The sequence below is a fragment of the Rhinoderma darwinii genome, chromosome 1, assembly GCF_050947455.1.
Source record: "Rhinoderma darwinii isolate aRhiDar2 chromosome 1, aRhiDar2.hap1, whole genome shotgun sequence".
Taxonomy (NCBI): domain Eukaryota; kingdom Metazoa; phylum Chordata; class Amphibia; order Anura; family Rhinodermatidae; genus Rhinoderma; species Rhinoderma darwinii.
Window position 1 is genome coordinate 473667604 of NC_134687.1, and position 14397 is coordinate 473682000.

At 45.4% G+C, this 14397-nt stretch overlaps 1 protein-coding gene across 16 annotated transcripts in view; it reads left to right on the plus strand.

Moving 5' to 3' along the window:
• Positions 1 to 11874: 11874 nt before the first annotated feature.
• NCOR2 (nuclear receptor corepressor 2) overlaps positions 11875 to 14397 on the plus strand; it is a 429457-nt gene continuing 426934 nt past the window's right edge. For 12 of the 16 annotated variants that reach the window (XM_075833601.1, XM_075833585.1, XM_075833675.1 and 9 more), the window contains exon 1: positions 11875 to 12187. The gene's annotated coding sequence lies outside the window, so the exon portion shown is untranslated. Of the gene's footprint in view, positions 12188 to 12621; positions 12642 to 14397 lie in introns of those variants that run through there. The other 4 variants (XM_075833658.1, XM_075833710.1, XM_075833720.1 and 1 more) reach the window with 2 other exon arrangements.

The window sequence follows — 14397 nt, forward strand, 5'->3', positions numbered from 1 at the left end:
TTTGTTGGAGTCCAGATTTTGTTGGATTGGTTTTCGGGTGCCATGTCGCATTTGCAGAGCCTCAGAGGTATCAAAGCAATGGAAACCCGCCAGAAGTGACCCCATTTTGGAAACTACACCCCTCAAGGAATTCATTTATGGTTGTTGTTATCATTTTGACCACACAGTTTTTTCACAGCACCTATTTCAATTGGGCTGTGACATAAAAAAAATGACATTTTTTCCAATAAGATGTAATTTTTTACCAAAATTGCTTATTTTCACAGGGAACAAAATACTAAATTTTGTTGCCCAATTTCTCCAGAGTGCATCAATACCCCATTTGTGGCAATAAACTGCCGTTTGGGCCCATGGGAGGCCTCAGAAGGGAAGGAGCGCTGTGTGTTCTTTGGAGTACAGATTTTGCTGGTTTGGTTTTCGGGTGCCATGTCGCATTTGCAGAGCCCCAGAGGTATCAAAGCAATGGAAACCCACCAGAAGTGACCCCATTTTGGAAACTACACCCCTCAAGGAATTCATTTATGGGTAATGTGACCATTTAGACTCCATAGTTTCTTCACAGAACTTATTTGAATTGGGCTGGGAATTAAAAAAATATATATTTTTTCCAATAATATGTCATTTTAGCTCAAAAATTCTTATTTTCACAAGAAATAAAATACTCCATTTTGAAGAGAAGTGGATGATAATTCTCGTCAGAACGCCCAGCTAGTAAAAGTAGTAAAAACGCCCCGATGTACGCACATAATACACGCCCACTTGGACTTTTACTTTAAACACGCCCACTTGGACTTTTGCAAGCCTCATTTGCATAAATACAAAAATGGTCATAACTTGGCCAAAAATGCTCGTTTTTTAAAAATAAAAACGTTACTGTAATCTACATTGCAGCGCCTATCTGCTGCAATAGCAGATAGGGGTTGCAAAATCTGGTGACAGAGCCTCTTTAAGCGTGATCATCATACTGTGAAAAGATTTGTGGCTGATTCAGAGCACAGACGGGTTCATTCAGATAAAGGCTTAATGAGGAAGGTTTCTGCCAGACAAATTAATAGGATTAGGAGAGCAGCTGCTAAAATGCCATTGCAAAGTAGCAAACAGGTATTTGAAGCTGCTGGTGCCTCTGGAGTCCCGCGAACCTCAAGGTGTAGGATCCTCCAGGGGTTTGCAAGTGTGCATAAAGCTATTATTCGACCACCCCTAAACAATGCTCACAAGCAGAAACGGTTGCAGTGGGCTCAGAAACACATGAAGACTAATTTTCAAACCGTGTTGTTTACTGATGAGTGCCGTGCAACCCTGGATGGTCCAGATGGATGGAGTAGTGGATGGTTGGTGAATGGCCACCATGTCCCAACAAGGCTGCAACGTCAGCAAGGAGGTGGCGGAGTCATGTTTTGGGCTGGAATCATGGGGAGAGAGCTGGTAGGCCCCTTTAGGGTCCCTGACGGTGTGAAAATGACCTCTGCAAAGTACGTAGAGTTTGACTGACCACTTTCTTCTGTGGTACAAAAAGAAGAACCGTGCCTTCCGAAGCAAAATTATCTTCATGCATGACAATGCACCTTCTCATGCTGCAAAGAATAGCTCTGTGTCATTGGCTGCTATGGGCATAAAAGGAGAGAAACTCATGGTGTGGCCCCCATGTTCCCCTGACCTCAACACTATTGAGAACCTTTGGAGCATCCTCAAGCAAAATATCTATGAGGGTGGGAGGCAGTTCACATCAAAACAGAAGCTCTGGGAGGCTATTCTGACATCCTGGAAAGATATTCAAGCAGAAACTGTCCAAATACTCACAAATTCAATGGATGCAAGAATGGTGAAGGTGACATAAAATAAGGGGTCCTATGTTAACATATAACTTGGCCTGTTAAGTTTTTTTTGATTGAAAGAGCTTTTGATTTCTGTAAATATGACCTCCTGATGCTGCAAATTCAACAAATTACAATTTTAGTTCTCTTTACAACCTTTAAAATGTTTTGATATCTGTTGTGCATAATAATTTGAAACCGAGCATTTTGAGTTTTTTTTACTTCTAAAAAAAAATCTGTTATCATTAGGAGATTTGTTCAATAAAATTTGCATTATACTCCAACGGTTGATGGCTTGAAGATTATACTGACTGTCATTTGCATCGACTATTTAGGAAAATCAGCGAAAAATAACATTTGCATAATAATTTGGAACACGGTGTAGTTTAAAAAAACAAACCACAAAGACATAGAAAAAATATTTTATTGAAATAAAAAAAAAAAACACACAACCCTCATTAACCATTTTATTGATAATAAAAAAAAGCCGTCATCGAAGTAGTCCTGGAATCCGACGTAGTCCAACGTCCGGACCTGTAAAATAACACAAACATAAAAAAAACATTAGTAACACATGTGGTAGGCTTAGATACAGGGCACATGTGTGATTCTGTCTGTCAAGGTATGCTTAGATACAGGGTCCAGCAGACATTTTCACATATGGGCGCTGTATCTAAGCTTACCATGTGGTTATGGTAAGATGCTTAGATACAGAGCCCCAGCAGACAGTAATGTTATACAGTATAAGATTACGGTCTGCTGGGGCCCTGTATATAAGCCTACCGTGTGGTAGGCTTATATACAGGGCCAGTGGCGTAACTACCGCGGTAGCAGCCGTAGCGGCTGCTACGGGGCCCGGGGCTTGAGGGGGCCCGTGCCGCCAGCCGACACGCCCACCCAAATGCCCGGTGGCGCCGCTAGCAGCCGTTATGGCTGCTACAGCGGTAGCGCCGCTACTGTGGGGCCCACGCCGCCGAGCCTTACACAGGCCCTTTCATGCCTGTAGGTGTCGCTAGCACCGGAGGGGGCCCCAGTGCTAGCGGCAGCCAAATACATGTATTGGCACTGAATGGCCGGGCATGTTCCGTGCCTGACCATCCAGTGCCTTACAATGACACTGATTGGCTAGCGGCGCGATGACCTCATCGCGCCGCTTCCATGCTTGGAAGGTGCTGATTGGCGAGGCAATTCATTCTGCCCCGCCAATCAGCGTCATTGGAGGACGCTCGTTCAGCTCCTGCAGACATGCTCAGAAGAGAGCATGTCTGCATCGCCAGTGAACAGCGTGGGAACGGGATCATGTGAGTATGTCAAGTTTATATATTTTTTTCCTCATACAAATGTGAATGGCATTATCTACAGGGGGGGGTCGTCTTTATGTGGGCTATTATATATAGGGGGGTCTATATGTGGGGCAGTAGCTACAGGTGGGTCTATGTGGGCCATTATATACAGGGGGGGTCTATATGTGGGGCAGTAGATACAGGGGGGTCTATATGTGGGGCAGTTGCTACAGGGGGGTCTATATGTGGGGGTGTGGGCCACTATATACAGGGGGGGCTCTATATGTGGGCCATTATATACAGGGGGGGTCTATATGTGGGGCAGTAGCTACAGGGGGGTCTATATGTGGGGCAGTAGCTACAGGGGGGTCTATATGTGGGGGTGTGGGCAACTATATACAGGGGGCTCTATATGTGGGCCATTATATACAGGGGGGTCTATATGTGGGCCATTATATACAGGGGGGTCTATATGTGGGGCACTATATACAGGGGGGGGTCTATATGTGGGGCACTAGCTACAGGGGAGGTCTGTATGTGGGGATGTGGGCCACTATCTACAGGGGGGTCTATATGTAGTGCACAGTCTACAGGGGTGGGCTATATGTGGGACACTATATACAGAGGTGGGCTATACGTGGTTCACTAACTATAGGGGAAGCTATATGTAGGGCAGCATGGTGGCTCAGTGGTTAGCACTATTGCCTTGCAGCTCTGGAGTCCATATGTGGGCACTATCTACAGGGGCTTCTATGTAGGTCACTATCTACAGGGGGCACGGTGTGTGTGTGCCAGTTATATTTAGATGTGTTGAGAATTTTAACTTTGTTTATAGGTGCAGAAATGTTTTAAAAGTGAGAAGCTGAAGACATCTGAATGGAAAACTGCAGAAATGGGTCATGGCCGGGAGAAATCCATCATAGATGTCTGAACCGGAGGGGGAAGAAAAGAACTAGAATCTGAGACGTCACCGGTGAGTCACTTAATGTAAATGTTTATTCTGCCTCTAATCAGTATTGTAGTCACTGTATGATCTGCAGCGAGATGATGGTGGTATGATTTTTATTGTGAAACCGCATCTCCCAGCATATCCTTACCATTGTTCCGGCCATGCTGGGAGCTGTAGCTTTACGCCGTACAAACCTATACGCAGTGGCGTAACTACCGCTATAGCAGCCGTAGCGACTTCTACGGGGCCTGCAGCATGAGGGGGACCATGCAACCCGCCGGCACGGCCCCATCCCATGGCCGCAGGCTCCGCTAGCAGCCGCTATGGCTGCTACAACGCGACGCCACTGAAGGGGTTGTTCCTACAAAAGACATGCATCCCCGATCCACAGGATAGTGGATACATGTGGGATCGCTGGGACGCCCAGCGATGAGGAGAACGGGGGACCGAAAGTCCCCCCTAAGTTCTCCATGACAAACCTCGGACTTCCGGGGTCTGTGTCGGCAGCTCCATGGAAATGACTTGTGCACCGGTCGTGCTTGTGCACATGCGTGACCAGCGCTCCTTTCATTTTTATTGAACTGCGCAGACGCCGGAAGTCCGAGGTTCGTCATGGAGAGCTTCGGGGGACTTTCGGTCCCCTGTTCTCCTTATCGCTGCCAGCGATCACACATGTATCCCCTGTCCTGTGGAGAGGGGATACATGTCTTTTGTAGGACACACTATAGGCCGTTTTTTTTGGGGGGGGGGCTATATGGCGTTATCTACAGAGAGGGCTGTATGGCGTTATCTACAGAGGGGGCTGTATGGCGTTATCTACAGAGGGGGCTGTATGCCGTTATCTACAGGGGGGACTGTATGGCGTTATCTACAGGGGGGACTGTGTATGGTGCTATCTATAGGGGGGCGCTGTGTGGTGGAATCTATAGGGAGGCACTATCTACAAGGGGGGGGGTGTGATACCCAGCAGAGGGGGGACCCCAGTCAAAAGTTTGCTATGGGGCCCTGTCTTTCCTAGTTACGCCCCTGTACAGGGCCCATCAGACAGGATCACACATGGGCCATGTATCTAAGCCTACCATGTGATTGGCTTAGATACAGGGCCCAGCAGACAGCATCACACAATCTGTGATCCTGTCTCATGGGCCCTCTAAGCCTGCCACATAGTTGTCCAGTCCCTAAACATTGATGGCTTATCCTCAGGATAGGCCAACAATAGCTGATGGGTCGGGGTCCGTCTCCCGGGACCCGCCAATCAGCTGTTTTGAAGGGGCCACAGCACTCGTACGACAGCTGCTTCCCCTTCATTTCACTTACTCGCTCACACTGACACGGATTCACAGTGTGAGGAAGTGACCAGAATGAAGTGACTGAAATGTAGGGGAAGCAGCTGTCGTACGAGCGCTGAGGCCCCTTCAAAACAGCTGATTAGCCGGCTCCCGGGGGTCGGACCCCGCCAATCAGCTTCAGCAGACAGGGATATTAATCTTACCCTCCTCTTCAGCCGCAGCGGATGTCCTGACTCTATCCGGGATCAGGATGCTGTGAGCGACGCATAGCGTTGTGACCTCATGCGCTGCGCACAGCACTGTGACGTCAGGACCTCCGCTGTGCTCCGGAAGCAGGAGAGTAAGTACTGCAGTTACTATAGTAACTTTTTATTGATGTGGTGCGGGGAGCCGCGGGCCCCCCTGGCTTCGGGGCCCGGTCGCAATTGCGACCGCTGTGACCCCTATAGCTACGCCACTGGGAGTACATCAGGATATATGTAAGCTGGGCAGAGTACATCAGGGTATATGTAAGCTGGGCGGAGTGCATCAGAGCATAATAGGATGATGTAATAATGGGCTGAATGAATAATAAAATGAATAATCCATGGATTGCTGTGGTATGCTTTGAACCAATACTTTATACACAGGCCGGGTTTTTTGAGTATTATAGAAAATACTGTGCTCCAGTATTGCCTAATCTTTGACTTCTCCACTAGCCCTATAAGCCGCACAAGGCCCTAAAGTTTCCTAATCTCCGGTGCATCTACAGGGTCCACCTGTGGGGGTCTAGCAAATGATGATGTGGGGTTTTTAGTGAAAATCTACTGGATCTCAAATAATAGTCTGGGCCGTTATTTAGCATAATTTTGCTTCATTGCGTTCTGAGAGTCATAACGTGTTATTTTTCCATTGACGGAGCTGTGTGAGGGCGCGTTTTTATGTGGAACGGGCTGTAATTTTGGGGTACATGTGATTTTTTTTTATCACTATTTATTCCATTTATTGGGAGACGAGGAAACCAAAACACAGCACTTCTAGCATTGTTTTGTTTTTTCTTTTTTACAGTGCTCACCGTGCAGTATAAACCACATGTTAACTTTATTCTGTGGGTCGATACGATTACAGCGACACCAAATTTATATTGTTTCTTTCCCACCATAAAAAATACTCTTTTCTAAAAAAAAATCATGTTTTAGTATTGCCATATTCTCACAGCCATAACTTTTTTATTTTTTTGTTGATATTACTGTGAGAGGGCTTGTTTTTTGCGTGACGAACTGTAGTTTTTCTCGGTACCATTTTGGGGTACTTGCAACTTTTTGATCACTTTTTATTGAATTTTTTCTGAGACAAGGTGACCAATAAAAGAAATTCTGGCATTGTTCTTTATTGAATTTTTTTTACGGTGTTCACCGTGTGGTAAAAATAACGTAATGTTTTTATAGTTCAGGCTGTTCCGAACGCGGCGATACCTATTATGTATCGTTTTTTTTTAAAAAAAATCTAATTATAAAGGACTTGATCAGGGAAAAAGGGCGATTATTGTTTTTATTAGGTAAAACTTTTATTTCTTTTTCTTAAACATTATTTTTAACTTTTTTTTTTTTTACACTTACCTGTTGACTTGAAGATCTGATCTTCTGATCCCCTTTACAATACACTGCACTACTTATGTATGTACTTATGTAGTGCAGTGCATTGCAACTGTCATTTTTCATCTGACAGTTGAGCCTATTAGGTTCTGCCTTGGGCAGGACCGAATAGGCATCCGTACCTGTCAACCAGGAAGCCGTTGCTAGGCTTCCTGGTTGCCATAGCAACCATCGCAACCCCTGATCTCCCGTGGGGGGGGGGTAAGGTGGGAGCCCCCTCACTCTGTCAACCACTTGAATGAGGCGGACGCCATTGACTGCCGCATTGAAGGGGTTAAACGGTGGCGATCGGCAGTAACTGCCATCGCTGCCGGTGCAGCAGGATGTCAGATGTATATTACAGCTGACACCCACTGAAGATGAAGCGCCCACAGCTCCTGTACCTGCTTTAGCTTCATGACAGGTCTGGTACGTCGGATTGCGGTAAGTACCTGGCAATGCCTATGGACCAGACCCGTCATTTTGTAAGAAGGGGTTAAAGGGCTCAGTAAATATATTTATTTTGCATTTGTACATATACTATGTGCTTTTCCCCCCAGGGTTGGAGTAAAACATGTTTCTGCTGTGTATTGCATGACAGTATCACACTTTGTAGGGATACATCCTGTTGACAATGGAATGGTAACACCCATCTTTTTATTAGTCCTTGGATTTGTGGAATCCAAGGATTTCCTATAACAGACTAATTCTCTATAAATCTAGTGACTCACAGGTGACATCTTCTCCGATTCTAGTGATTCTTTTTCTATTTATTTCTCCATCCGGTCCAGACCTCATGACTACTTCTCCCGGCCACGACCCATATCTGCAGAATTTGCCATTCTGATTTGTTTGGCTCCTCACTTTTCCAAGATTTTTGCACCTATAAAACATTATAAAATTCTCATGGTGCCACACACTATACGCCTGAATATAATAGAACCATACGCTGTGCCCCTGTGTAAAGGATCTGCCAGGCACAACTTCTGTGTATACGCCCATAGGTAATCAGTCTGCACCTGAGTCTATGTCTCTGAGACTGACTCCAGCTTCCACCACTCAGGATGGCAGGCTTAGGAGTGGGAGAGCCTATCGCAGCCTGGCCAGACGGAGCTAGCTCCCGCCCTCTGTCTATTTATACCTGCCTTTCCTGTTCCTCCTTTGCTTGTGATTCTTCTCGTGTGGTTTCCTGGCCCAGCTACAGCTTCTGACTATTTGATCCTGCTCCATACTGACCCTGGCTTTCTGACTACTCTCCTGCTCTGCGTTTGGTACCTCGTGCACCCCTGGTTTGACTCGGCTCGTTCACCACTCTTGTTGCTCACGGTGTTGCCGTGGGCAACTGCCCCATTTCCCTTTGCTTTGTGTTCCCTTGTCTGTTTGTCTCTTGCACTTACTGAGCGTAGGGACCGCCACCCAGTTGTACCCCGTCGCCTAGGGCGGGTCGTTGCAAGTAGGCAGGGACAGAGTGGTGGGTAGATTAGGGCTCACTTGTCCGTTTCCCTACCCCCGTCATTACACCCTGAATATAAAAGTACCATTCACTGTGCCGCTGAATACAATTGTGTCCAACACTGTAAAGTACCACACAGACGGTGCCCCCTGTAGATAGTGCCACTAACAATACTCCCTGTAGATAGTGCCTCCTGTAGATAATGCCCCTCATAGATCCCCCTGTAGATAGTGGCCCTCATAGAGCCCCCTGTAGATAGTGCCCCATATAGAGCCCCCTGTATATAATGTACCCCATCTAGCCCCCTGTAGATATTTCCCCCTATAAAGTATCCTGTAGATAGTGCCCATATACAATTGAGTGCAGGGAACCAGTTCTGGGTCCTTCTTCTCCGAGTAATTTTAACAACCAATTCGTGAGAACCTGGGCGAACCAGCCAGATTCCATCCCCTGGAGCCTCGGGTCCTGGACGGCAGCCCGAACTAGCCATATTGTGATCCGCCATGGGGTTCACAGGCAGTAATGGCTTTCTACTGTAGCTTTAAGGCATTTGGTGCCGGGAAAAATGACCTGGACGCCATGTTTAATTTAGATTGTGTTGCTGCGCCATAACAGCATTTGAACTGTTTACATAGCGTGGCTACTTTGTGTTCCCATGCCTTGGGCGGCGCTTAGCATTTATAAGGCGGCTATTCCTACCTAACGGAGTTGTGTGCAGACTATGCCTAGTAAGGTGGAAGAGTTGTTGCTGCATTCGTGCCAGAAGGCATGAATGAAGGCGTAGAGTTGTAGTGGGTCTGGAGTATCGGCGGATGACGGGCAGGAGCCTCGCCGTGTGTGCATATATGGATGACTGTCAGTCAGGTGATGGGCAGAAGCCTTCCCAAGCCTCCCCCGCTAACAAGCGGGGCCTACATTACACCGCTCCATTCAAAATCTATGGGACCAATGGAGACAGCCAAGTACAGTGCTAGACTGTTTCTTTGAATGCCGAAGACATTTAATGGAGTGGCAGGGCACATACTCGATTCAAGCTCCTACTCACTGCAGAGATGCAGTGGGGAAAAACAGGAGGCTCGGGACCCCCGGACTAGTAATCAATCCCAGCGGTGGGGCCTCCAGCGGATAGGTAATAAATGTTGATTCTGGGAATACCCATTTAAGTCTAGGGACTATATAAATCTAAGTTAAAAGTAACAGTTTTTAGAAGCAAGACATAAAAGCTGCCAACCATAAAAAAAAGTGTCTTGGTGAATGAATCTCCTGCTGTGCTTTGTCTACTAGTGAAACCCTAATAATATTGACATTGCATTGTGCTTATGAGCAGACTGTGTGACATGATTCTAAGGCTGGACTTTAGAGAAGTCACATGGGGAACTACAGAGGTATCATTTGGCCTGTCACCAAAATCCCTCCCCCTCACTACCATTGGAAACGAGCTCGCTCAGAAGTTCTATTAACCCTTAGTGGGTACATTTCTCAACACAGGAAGTGATGTTCAATTCTATCAGTTTTAAAAGGCATACTCATATATTTAGGCTGAAGGGTATATGGCTAGAGTTATAAAGAAGTGCAAAGAGAGAAGTTAATGTAAAAAAAAGTAATGCAAGTATTTAATGGTATCTATTTAAAGGGTGGTGCGAAGTATGCTATGACTGTTACCTAATATACTGAATTCTAAATATATCAGATTTACATTTAACAACTGCAGATAGATTATGGCTAGGCTAATCTGTTAAGAAGGACAATGGAAAGTTGACTTGTGTGTGGTCTCCATATACATAAATAAAGATGGATATAGACATAAAAATGTCAGCCAAAAGATCTTTTAAGATGCCCGACTCCCCCATTAATATAAATGTCTGGCACAACCAAGTAGGTTAGTTCTATGAAGTCAAATGTCTGCCAACCCCCATAGACATTATATTGATAAAGGATCATGTCAACAAATGTCTATATTTGGGCAGGTTTAGGCCTCATTCACATAGCAAATCCTGCATGGCATCACACAGCATCCCTATGTCTCTATATTATGAAGCCATAGGCACTTTGTGTACCGCCATATGGCACCATATTCTCCTCTAGAATCAATACCTTAATAATGGAACATGCCATACATATTCTGAAACCTCCGTGCGCCTCCACAATAAATCCGAGGCTTATAGAGGTACAGCATGGGCACATACATTTCTATGGCTGACGTATCGTAGAGTAGATCCATATAACGCAGATCTGTAATATGGTCGTTGGCATAAGCCTTTACTTTGTTCCACCTGAAGGCAAATTTTGGGGAAGAGTTAGACCTGTAAAATACAACGACTGCATATAACAATATGTATAAAAAGTGCAAATGTGGAAGTTTCACAATGCCGACTGTTACCCTACAGACCTCAGCAGACACAATGCTTTTAAATTGGTAAGTGCGGGTAATCTGAAATCCTCCGCAGTCTGCTTTGTTAATATAGGATTGGTCTTGCAGAGTTCCTGAGAGTAACATTCGGAAACTATTATCTAAGCAATTGCCTAGTAGATTTTTAAATGGTCAACTCCATTTTAAATGAGCTCCTTCTGACAGATTAGACTAGATGCATATATAACAACATCGCTTGGACTCGGATCTTCGAGTTAGAGGCAAACATCCCTAGAAAGACCAATGAAAACTCTTATTGATGTATTCTAGTGCATTTAAGAAACTGAACTCATACAACCTTCTGGTTGCTTCATCGGCCAGTGCTCTTTTATAAATTAACCATACGTTATTGTATTCTAGTGTCACGAAAATGTCAAGTGCATTAGTGCCATGGTTGAAAGGTCATGATGATACTGTGACGACACCACCTTCCCATCTTCTTGGGATCTCAGATAATTCATCACCCCGTGGTAAATCTACATCACTGCCTAAGGCCAAATCTTTTTACAGCTGTAGATTGTAAGCTCTGTGGGGCAGGTTTTTTTTTATTATAAGAATATATACTGCATTGCAGAGATATCCTACAGCATGTCTTATTAGGTACAATGTATTCCTCCACTGTAGGCTGTCACAATGAAACGGCAGCAGCGGAGAGATCACATCATAGGGTTACAAAAATCATATATTGTGCTAATGTAAAAAATATATGTACACCCATAAACAACATACATGGAGAATTGCATTATTGATGGTCGATCGATCACTCACTTATATAGCACCAACATATTCTGCAGCGCTGTACAAAGTATCCGCTCACATCACTGTCCTCACAATTCTCCATCTGACGCACACAAACAGTTAATGAATCCGTTTTCTTTTTTCTTTGAAATACACACAACACATTGTATTTTAAGAAACATGAATGTTATTAAACGTATAAACAACGCTGCTAGTGAATGATGAACTAAAAATACCGAGGGGAAAAAGAGGCTGCCCCTTTAAGAAGAGCCCAGGGAGAAATGTGAAAGCTATTTGTTTGGTGTAAGCCTTGCTTGGATCCGTGCCATCAATCTCTTGCAGAATCACAGACACAGAAGGAGCCAAGCAAAGCATGATCGCAAACTTGCTGCTCTACAGAGCAAAGGGAAGCAGCTCCAGCCAGACATCTTAGCCCCGCGCCGGGAGACAGCACCGACGGATCCGTGGATTTAACCTTGTTAAAGGAGAAGAGGAGCCCGTGATCCGGCTGGAGAAGCCCATACATGTAGTGGTGGCTGCTGCTACTGACACTGATCAGCCAAGCTTCTCCTGCTGTACTGACTGCAGGGCGTGTGGAGGAGTCTGGGGGGGGGGAAAGAGCCATTATGGATCCAGAGGTAAGGGGGGAGAAGACCACCTTTGCAGCGGGAGGGGGCTGTATATCACTGTGATCGGGGGTCTTCCAGCAGGAAGCGTTATTGCCCTCTACATCCATATGTGTATATACAGTGCGGCACCGTTAGTGTTAACCCTTTCATGTGGCTGAAATCCAGGGCTCTTGTAGTGTATGTGCTCCGCATTATATCTAGGCAGGTCGGTGACCGTCATTATTCCCCCTCATTCCTGCACCGCATTTCCTCCCCAGCTGCATGGAGTTTATGAGCTCAGCTTCTCTCCTCCCTGTGCCGGGAAAGTCTTGGCCGCTGCTGTGCACCTCAGAACTTGTCCCCGGAGTGGCCTAGAGGCAGGAACGAGCAATGGCTCACATTATTCTAGTGAGATTTCTATGTTGTGGACATGGCTGAGGGAGGAGGAGGAGGAGGAGGAGGACGACGACATGACAGTACTGAGGTAGTCTGTGTACAGAGACTCTGCCAGCTTGCAGGCACTTGAGTTTAGGTGGAGTGTTCTATTGAGGCCTAGTACTCGCAGTCCTCTCCTGCTGCCACAGGGCAAGTTTATGAGGAAGCCTGCTGCTTACCTCAGCCATATGTACTGGCTGGGAGGACTGACTAGGTGAAAGGCCCATTATTCATAGCTGTATATGTAGAACTGTGCTGGGAAATACTGGAATTTCTTCTTTTAGATGGAGCACATATGGGGAGGCTTATTATCAGTGCACCGCTCCAGCGTTGTGTGCGCCATATCGAGCAGAACGCCGGTTGGTGAATATGGTGCAGCTACTAACCTGCGCCGACTGTACCTCGAGATGTTCACCGCCTCTTGTTTAAACGGAAATCTGACAGGAGAAGTTTAATTCGCTGGCCCTTAAGAACCAAGACCCCTATAGCCAACACTATTGCCTGGGAGCGCCATAAATCTGGTGGTTTTATCCGTTGCTTATATATATATATATATATATATATATATATACAGCGCAGTACACATGCACACTGCATTGATTTATAGTGGTTCTCAGACCACCTCTCTTTCAATGCCCTATTTCCTGTGGGACCCCTCTGGGCAGAGAGTTGCTATAAAGAGGACCTGGTGCGTGTGTGCGTTACATAGACCTCTTTACTGAAATGAGGACTCGCCATATACCGCCATAACATGATTGTGGAGGTGGTCCTAGCAGCAGGGGCCCCAGCGATCTAGCTTATTGTCAAGGGGAGCCTTCCAACAAAATGGTGTAGCTTAGCTGCTGCCATACTACGATGAATGTGTGATTCCATTACACTAGTTATAGGCGCCATAAAATATACCCTATGTTTTACGTCCAACAGCATTAACACAAATGTGCCTGAGAATCCAGAGTATTGATGTGACACTTTTTCTACAGATGTAAATTTACTTTCTCTCTAATTTCGACATATCCCGAGATATATAGCACAAGACGTCCCCCCCCCCCCCCCAACAGATGCCATCGGTCAACTGTATATTCCAAAGTTTAAAAAAAAAAATAAAAAAAAAAGTGCCACATTTTGTTGCAGAAATTTTTGTGACAAATCTGTGTCATTCATCTGTACGGGGTTGTTTCTACATCCGGTGCATAGATTTCTGCTAGTTACATTCAGATAAATGGATCGTGGAAATTTCTGTAACAAAATCTGCCGCGTGTGAATCCACCCTTAATTTCTCTCAACATATGTCCATAAAGTAGTCCAGCTTTAACGAAAAAATTGTCTGAAATGATGCCACTTTTGATAAACGTGGGCCTATGTTTTTATGCATTTATCCCTATTGAGTTTTTGGCAATACTAACGGTAGCGTTTTTTTTGGCCAGATGTTGTTCCTGTGTTTCTCGTATGTGATTTTAGAAATATTTGTAGTTTTCGTTCAGCAAAAGTTTCATTTGAATTGAAATAAGATTTCTCTACCTTTTAGGCTTCGAGGTTGTCGGCTATAGAAAATCACTACTTGTAAGAAATATCTGCTGGGAGCCGCAGTGTTCAGCTGTAATCTGTGTTAAAAGCTGAAACCTGGCAGTAAGGCCCCGTGCACACGACCATATTTTTCATCCATCCGTAAATACGGATCCGTAGTCACTTGGTCATCCGTAAATCATCCGCGTCTATGGAAGGGTGTCTGTAAATACGGTTCGTAGTGGACTAGTAATGAATCCAAAATGTATGGTTCCACAAAAAAAACGGAGGAATCTAGGGTA